This window comes from Saccopteryx leptura, chromosome 2, assembly GCF_036850995.1.
Source record: "Saccopteryx leptura isolate mSacLep1 chromosome 2, mSacLep1_pri_phased_curated, whole genome shotgun sequence".
Classification (NCBI taxonomy): domain Eukaryota; kingdom Metazoa; phylum Chordata; class Mammalia; order Chiroptera; family Emballonuridae; genus Saccopteryx; species Saccopteryx leptura.
Window position 1 is genome coordinate 278,040,610 of NC_089504.1, and position 8,628 is coordinate 278,049,237.

The following is an 8,628-nucleotide window of genomic DNA, read 5'->3' on the forward strand; positions in this document are numbered from 1 at the left end:
CAACTCAGTCACAATACTACAAACATATCCAACCAACAGTAATTCCTAATTATTGTTAATCATCTAGTCCATGTACAACTTTACCCAATTGCCTTGAAAATGTCTTTTACAGTTGGCTTGTTCAAACTAAAATAAACAACTATGATAAATTGCATTTAGTGGTATGTCTTGAAAGTTCCTCTTTTTAATGCCATTTATTTGTGAAGAAGCACTCTTTTTTTTCTACAGAGTTGCCCAGTTTCTATACTTGGCTGACTGTATTCTCAATGTTAAGATGTTCTTCTCCCCTTTCTCCTGATACGATGGAATAAGATCTAGAGACTGGATTAGATTCAGATTTGATTGTCCCATCATAGGGACACAGGTCTTTAAATACATAACTTATTTAGTAATACATATGTATACTGATACATAATAATTTCCAGGTCCACACTTTATCCACTGCGCCACCACAGGTCAGGCCATACATAATAATTTCAAAGCAAATTTCAGCATCATATTTCATCCCTAAATATTTTCTTTTATTTTTTTAACGAGAGACAGAGACAGGAAGGGAGAGAGGTGAGAAGCAACAACTCATAGTTGCATCACTTTAGTTGTTCATTGATTGGTCTCATACATGCCTTGACTGGGGGCTCAAGCCAAGCCAATGACCCCTTGCTAAAGCCAGCGACCTCAGGATCAAGCCAGCAACCTTGGGATCGTGTTGATATCCCATGCTCAAGCCAGATGAGCCTGCACTCAAGCCAGTGACCGAAGCACCCCAGACACTCTCCACTGCGTCACTGCTGGTCGGGCGTTGTCTTTGTTTTTTTGATAGCAGTCACTGATGTCATTACTTAGATCCATTATTTTAGATACATTGGAAAATTATGATATTCTTTATTTCTTTTTTAAAATAATGAATCAATTCCCTACCATTTCTTAATTATGACAGAGAGCTCAAATTATTCCCATTTTTGGCCAGTGGGAGCCTCTTCAAGTTTATTTCTGAGTCCTTTTGAAATAATCCTAAATGGTCTTTGAAAGTTTCGTTGCTTTCTGGCCTGACTGGATGTCCAGGCTCATCTTGTATATTTCCTGCCACTGATCTGGAATGAGCTATTTCCTTTAAATCAGTGGTCCCCAACCTTTTTTGGGCCACGGACCAGTTGTCAGAAAATATTTTTATGGACCGGCCTTTAGGGTGGGACAGATAAATGTATCACATGACCGAGACAAGCGTCAAGAGTGAGTCTTAGACGAATGTATCAGAGGGAATCTGGTCATTTTTTTAAAAATAAAACATCGTTCAGACTTAAATATAAATAAAACAGAAATAATGTAAGTTATTTATTCTTTCTTTGCGGACCGATAACAAATGGCCCACGGACCGGTACCAGTCCACAGCCCGGGGGTTGGGGACCACTGCTTTAAATGTCTCTGATGGCTTTGTTTTGGAAAGGGTATTTAGAGGCCATAATATCTGCATCAGGAGTGCTCGTTACTTGATTGGTTATTGGTTGGCCTTATAAGCGGAAAAAGTTGGAAAACATTTTTAATGCAAATACATTGTAAGTTTGTATTGACACTTCCAATTCAAGCTCAGGGCCACACAGACACACAGACACACGTATTTTACTTCTCTAATTTCTTTCACACTGAAACAGGCCTGGCTCAGAGGCTTTGTGTGAGGGTGTGTGTGATGTGTGAGAAGGAGCTAAAAGAACCCATCAATGTCAGCCTGTCTGTGCTACCAGAACGCAGAACCTGGCCCACCAATGTGTTCATCCTTCTCCCTTGGCCCAGCAACCTCCTCTTCACGGTGCCAGCTGTTTCCAAGTACACAAAAGAGACGACAAATCCTGAGGGCACAAGCAGCTTGGGCTCAGAGAGTTTTTCTAGCATAAGTTTTCAATATTTGGGACCAGATAAACCAGCTCACAGGCTGTTGGGACCTTGCGTTGGTAGTTCTTCAAGTTTTAAAATATATTTCTCACAGAAACACCAACTTGCTAAGTACAGAAAGGGAGGCGTGAAGCAGGAAGAATGGGTACTCTGGAAGGGGGAGGACACTGTGAGTAGCCTCAAAGACATCTCAAGGAAGTGTACTGAGTCCTCTCCACATGGGGTCCCAGATGAGTGCAATCTGGCTCCTGGCCATAAGGAACAAGCATGTATGAATCAAATGTACATAGATGTATCAGGCAGGATGTAAGTGGAAAATGCAGAACACGAACCAAAGATACTAATAGAGTTTAAGGGATGGGAAAATGTTTATTTTGTTTGTGATGGAGAAAGAAAGGGTCAGGCTATTCCACAGCCCTCTCCACCCCCATCATGCTAGATCCTGCCCATCTCGGAGGGGAATGGAGCCCTGAGTGCTGGCCTGTGGTTTGAGCCCAGGAACTGGAAAAAGGGGGGTTGCCGGGGGTCCAGTGGGCGGTGCCTCATCCTTGTACATTCCTGGATCTTCCTTTCTGGCCGGGAGTGCCCCTCCCTGCAGAACCAGTTACAGCGGGATGGGGACAGAGTAGGGTGGGGAACATGCCCTAGGCAACTTGGATCTCGGGTTACTTGTGCCATTGGGGAAAAAGCCCTTGGTTTCCAGGGTCAGATCTGATTACAGCAGCCTGGCAATTTTGTCACCGTTGGCCTGAGGGCTGTTCAGAGCTGGGCCTTTCTGACACACAACACTGTCACTAGATCTCCACATACAGTAGGAGGCAGTTTGTCACTTGACCCCAGTCAGTTCCTTTTTAGCATTTGACCTTCTATTGTACTACAAGTTATGCTACGATGTGTGTAGTGAGGAGGTTAGTAGAGCACTGACATAGACACAACTCTAGAATTCCATGACTCCCCAGTTCTGTGCCGGGCCCCCGCCCAGTAAGCAAACAGTTTAGAGTCCCCCTTAGTGCTCTCTCCTTTCTCCTTCTCATCGGCTAGTAACTGTCTACCTTTCTGTATGCTGGACCTGTGCTAGCCCTGGGGCTGTGGCAATGAGAGGCACCATCACTGCAGCTCTGTGGCACTGTGAGGGGCCAGTTGGGAGCCATCTGTGCCCACACAAGGACCCAAGTCCTGGAGGGGAAGTGGGCTCTGGAGAGAACATGGTGTGGGTCAGCCAGTGAGCAGCAGGCTGGGGGGGGGGGGGGCGTCACCCTGACGCAGAGCACCCCACAGGCTGGACTTTACTCGGTGATACTATTACAGAGATGTGAGAATAGCATGTAGGCACTTACCCTTCTTCCATCAATGACAAAATTGAGGCCTGCTAAGGTGATGTGACTTGTCCAAGAGCACACTGACTCAGGGTTATTTTTGTTCTACCATCACCAATTTTATTTTATTTTTTTATTGATTTTAGAGAGAGACAGAGATAGGGAGAGAGAGAAGCATTTATTTGTTGTCCTTTTTTGTGCATTAATTCGTTGCTTCCTGTATGTGCCTTGACTGGGAATCAAACCCACAACCTCGGTGTTTTGGGATGATGCTCTAACCGACTGAGCTAATCAACCAGGGCTTTACTTCTTTTATTTCTATTTGTTTCCTCTGACAAGATACAACACAAATACCCAGTTTGCTTGATTTTTAAAAGAATATTTCCTTTGCCCCACTTGGGTGACCAATAAAGACATAAGTCCAACTGGCAAAGTGGAAAGGGGGTAACCACCACCACTTTTATTTATTTATTTATTTTTAGATTTTTTTTTTTAATTTATTGATTTTACAGAGAAGAGAGAAAGAAGTTGGGGGAGAGGGGAAATGAGAAGTATCAACTCATAGCTACTTCACTTTAGTTATTCAATGATTGCTTGTTATATGTGCCTTGACCAAACAAGCCCCGGGTTTCAAACCAACAACCTCAGTGTTCCAGGTCGACTCTCTATCCACTGTGCCACCACAGGCCAGGCACCACCAACAATTTTAAAAGGTAGAGGTGAGGGCCATCCAGGAAGCCTCTGCATCATCTTCACAGCTTTTCTGTAAATCTAATATTATTCCAAAATAAAAGGATTATTATCTTTTTCGGAGAGAGAGAGAGAGAGACAGGGAGAGAGATGAGAAACATCAACTCATAGTTGCAGCACTTATAGTTGTTCATTGAATGCTTCTCATACATGTTTTGACCGGGGGAGGGGGGCTCCAGCCAAGCCAGTGACCCCTTGCTTAAACCAGTGACCTCAGACTTCAAGCCAGTGACCATGGCATCATGTCTATGATCCCACGCTCAAGTGGACGAGTCCACACTGAAGCGGGTGACCTCGGGATTTCAAACCTGGGACCTCAGTGTCCTAAGTTGATGCTCTACCACTGTGCCACCACTGATCAGGCACAGGCTTATTATTTATTATTATTATTATTATTTTTCATTTTTCTAAAGCTGGAAACAGGGAGGCAGTCAGACAGACTCCCACATGCGCCCGACCGGGATCCACCCGGCATGCCCACCAGGGGGCAATGCTCTGCCCATCTGGGGCATCGCTCTGTTGCATCCAGAGCCATTCTAGCACCTGAGGCAGAGGCCACAGAGCCATCCTCAGCACCCGGGCCATCTTTGCTCCAATGGAGCCTTGGCTGCAGGAGGGGAAGAGAGAGACAGAAAAGAAGGAGAGAGGGAGGGGTGGAGAAGCAGATGGGTGCTTCTCCTGTGTGCCCTGGCTGGGAATCAAACCTGGGACTCCTACACGCCAGGCCGACGCTCTACCACTGAGCCAACCGGCCAGGGCCTTATTATTCATTTTTTAATGTGGAGGACCTTTAACCTGTGTGATCCCCTTCTGATAAGCAACCAATCAATTATCAGCCATTCCTGTTGACTACATACCTGAGAGGATAAGGCACCAGGGCTATGGAGATATATGGGCAGTCCTTGCTCTCTGGGCCCTGATTTCCCTGCGGGAAAAGGAGACATGTTCAAGGGAAAAGTTATTTCTAACAGTATAGGCAGTGTGATAAATGCCAACAATGCATGAAAATACAAAGCGGGGTGACGACAGAAACCACGACTAAGAGCATGCTTTTTAAATACGGACAAAGACTATTTCTTTCTGCAAAACAAGTTTACAGTGTTTTCGACTTAATGAACACTTTCCAAATATATGAGCACTTTCATCGATTGGACATACATTTTCTCAGTCTTCATGCATTAGTCATAAAGAAAACCACCAAGACCTATTGATTCTGCATCCTAAAGATCCCTCACACTGATCACCTCATTGCTCACACTCACTGCCATTGTCATGTCATCTACATTAATCTCATCCATCTTCTCTCTTTGGTCTCAGCTCACCGCGACTGTATGTCTCTGCCTACACTGCAGCCTGAGTTCTCTTCCCAAGGCACTGAGCTGACTGCTTCTCACTCAGGCTGCCGAGGAATCTTGGGAGAGTCCCCTGCATGTGGCAGCCACACTCCATCCTGCTCTTCACCCTCTTTGCCTGCCACTCAGCCCCCCTAACCCTGCTTCAGCTACGCGAGTTTCTTCTTACTGTTCAAACTCACGTCTGTTGAGTCTCAATTGATGTATTTCCCTCTGCCTCTCCTCTGTCTACTGAAATCATACTTCTTCAATTCTCAAGCTTACACATCTCCTTCTCTGGTTCCCCAATGTTAAGGATGTCCTCTTCAGTCTTCCCCTAACACTGCTGTATGGTACCTGTGTACATGGGGCAAAAATTCAGTTGGCTTATTCATCTACTCTTTCCACAAATATTTAATACGCAATCACCACGTGCCAGGGTTGTGACAGGGTGAGAAGATCAGAGCAGTCTCTACCCTCTTGGGCGTCCTTGACCACCGAGGGGTTCCGAGATACACAGCAGCACTTAGAACATGTGATGGCGCTACAGTGAGGGCTCCGGGGCCTGGGAGGTGCACGGAGGGGCCCTACCTAGCACAGTCCAGGGGCAGGCCTGACAGTGGGAAACCAGGGAGGGCTTCCTCGGAGAGGTGAAACTAAAGTGAGATCTGAAGACCCAACAGGAATCCACAGTCTGTTCCTCCACCACGTTCTTCAAGAGCAAAAGCTTTTATTGTGTGTTGCTCCAAATCTAGATCTGTATGTATTATTACACATGGTAGGCCTTGATAAATTTGCTTGCTTGCTCGCTTGATTAAATGAATTATTGACCAAACAAAGGAAATGGGCAAATGAAAACCATCTTGCTTTTGAACAAATGGACCTTAGCTTAGCACTCCTGCTTGTGAGGGCAGGTGGCTGCCCTGGGCTCTGCCTTTCGGGACACGTGCTTTATTGTAGTCCTTGTTTTGGACCTTTGCGTTCAGGTTAGTAATTCTGTGAGTGATGAGTGTTTTTTTTTTTTTTTCTGAAGCTGGAAACTGGGAGAGACAGTCAGACAGACTCCCGCATGCGCCCGACCGGGATCCACCCGGCACGCCCACCAGGGGCTACGCTCTGCCCACCAGGGGGCGATGCTCTGCCCCTCCAGGGCGTCGCTCTGCCACGACCAGAGCCACTCTAGCGCCTGGGGCAGAGGCCAAGGAGCCATCCCCAGCACCCGGGCCATCTTTGCTCCAATGGAGCCTTGGCTGCAGGAGGGGAAGAGAGACAGAGAGGAAGGAGAGGGGGAGGGGTGGAGAAGCAAATGGGCGCTTCTCCTGTGTGCCCTGGCCGGGAATCGAACCCGGGTCCCCCACACGCCAGGCCGACGCTCTACCGCTGAGCCAACCGGCCAGGGCCTCACATTTTTTGAATGTTTGTGGTTTTTGTTTCAGTATGCTATAAAAAGAAAATTTTTATTTACTTATTTATTTAATTTTTGTGGCAGAGACAGAGAGAGTCAGAGAGAGAGACAGAGAGGGACAGACAGACAGGAAGGGAGAGAGATGAGAAACATCAATTCTTCATTGAGGCTCCTTAGTTGTTCATTGATTGATTTCTCATATGTGCCTTGACCAGGAGGCTACAGCAGACCGAGTGACCCCTTGCTCGAGCCAGCGACCTTGGGCTCAAGCTGGTGAGCTGTCCTCAAACCAGATGAGCCCGCCCTCAAGCTGGCAACCTCGGGTCTCGAGCCTGGGTCCTCCGCATCCCAGTTCGATACTCTATCCACTGCGCCACCGCCTGGTCAGGCTCATTAAATTTATTAATGACTATGAATTTTATGGGTAATATTTTCCTTAGAATGCTTTTAAATTCTTCTCAATGTAGAAAAAGAAAAAAGTCTAAAGCTGTGAAGTGGGAGTGGAAAGAAGTTGTGGGGGCGACAGACAGGAGGCAGGGAGAAGAGGGAGAGGCAGATGGTCCCGCCTTTACGTCCAGGCACGCAGAGAGCTTTCCCAGATGATGACTCTTTTACTCACAGCCAGGGTCAGGCCTTTGGAGTGACCGCCATCTACTGCTATCAGTGTGATGGTTAATTTTATGTGTCGGCTTGACTGGGCCACAAGTGAACAGGTATTTGGTCAAACATTATTCTGTGAGGGTGTTTTGGATGAGATTAACATTTAATGGTAGACTGAGTAAAGCAAAGGTAAGTGGGCCTTGTTCAGTCATGAGTAGAACGAAAAAGCTGGTCTTCTGAGTAAGATAGAATTCCTCCTTCCGGATTGCCTTTGAATTGGGACATCAGCTTCTTCCCGCTTTCAGACTCGAACTGAAACGTCAGCTCTTCCTGGGCCGTAAGCCGGCTGGCCGTTAGACTGAAGCTACACTGGTTTCCAGGCTTTCTGACTGGGACTGGAACTAAGTTCAAGTCTGCTGGTTCACCTGGTTCTCCATCTTGACAACTCACCCTACAGTCTGGGGACTTGCTGTATCCATAATTGTGCGAGCAAATTCCTTACAACAATTAGTTCTCTTCATCTAGAGAAACCAATAGGAAACCATCCTATTGACTAATGCCTAATTAGTCATGACTAATACAATGAGGTTTTATTAACACCAGATAAATCATTGACTCATACATGCCAGAGCTGGAGCTCAGACACCCCCTCCGCTTACAGATGATGAAACTGAAGCCCAAGAAAGAAGGTTCTTTCCACAGCACACACCGACCATGTTCGCTTAGCTGGAGACCATAAATAATAATAAGACATAAAATGCAAATATCTCTGGGAAAATACTGGACTGACAGGAATTCATAAGCACATATGAGACTTGATAAAATGCTGTTTTAAAAAGCAATTTTTGATTGGGGAAGGCAGGGTTACGGGGGGTCCTTGCTCAACGAGAATTTGCGAGATGTACAGAAGTGAACTCCACACCGTTCTTGAAAGTGAAAGGAGCCTGACCAGGCGGTGGCGCAGTGGGTAGAGCATCGGACTGGAATGTGGAAGGAACCAGGTTCAAGACCCTGAGGTCTCCAGCTTGAGCGTGGGCTCATCTGGTTTGAGCAAAGCTCACCAGCTTGGACCCAAGGTCGCTGGCTCAAGCAGTGGGTTGCTCGGTCTGCTGAAGGCCCACGGTCAAGGCACATATGAGAAAGCAATCAATGAACAACTAAGGTGTCACAACGAAAAAACTAATAATTGATGCTTCTCATCTCTCTGTTCCTGCCTGTCTGTCCCTATCTATCCCTCTCTCTGACTCTCTCTCTCTGTAAAATAAATAAATAAACAAACAAACAAAAAAAGAAAGTGAAAGGAGGCATTGAGAACAATGGGAGGGGGTACAGGACTGGC

General features: G+C 46.3%; 1 non-coding gene across 1 annotated transcript; it reads right to left on the reverse strand.

Moving 5' to 3' along the window:
• Positions 1-3,523: 3,523 nt before the first annotated feature.
• Positions 3,524-3,650, reverse strand: LOC136396142 (small nucleolar RNA SNORA27). Its single transcript, XR_010749557.1, has one exon. It is a non-coding gene; the product is annotated as a small nucleolar RNA SNORA27 (small nucleolar RNA).
• Positions 3,651-8,628: the final 4,978 nt, after the last annotated feature.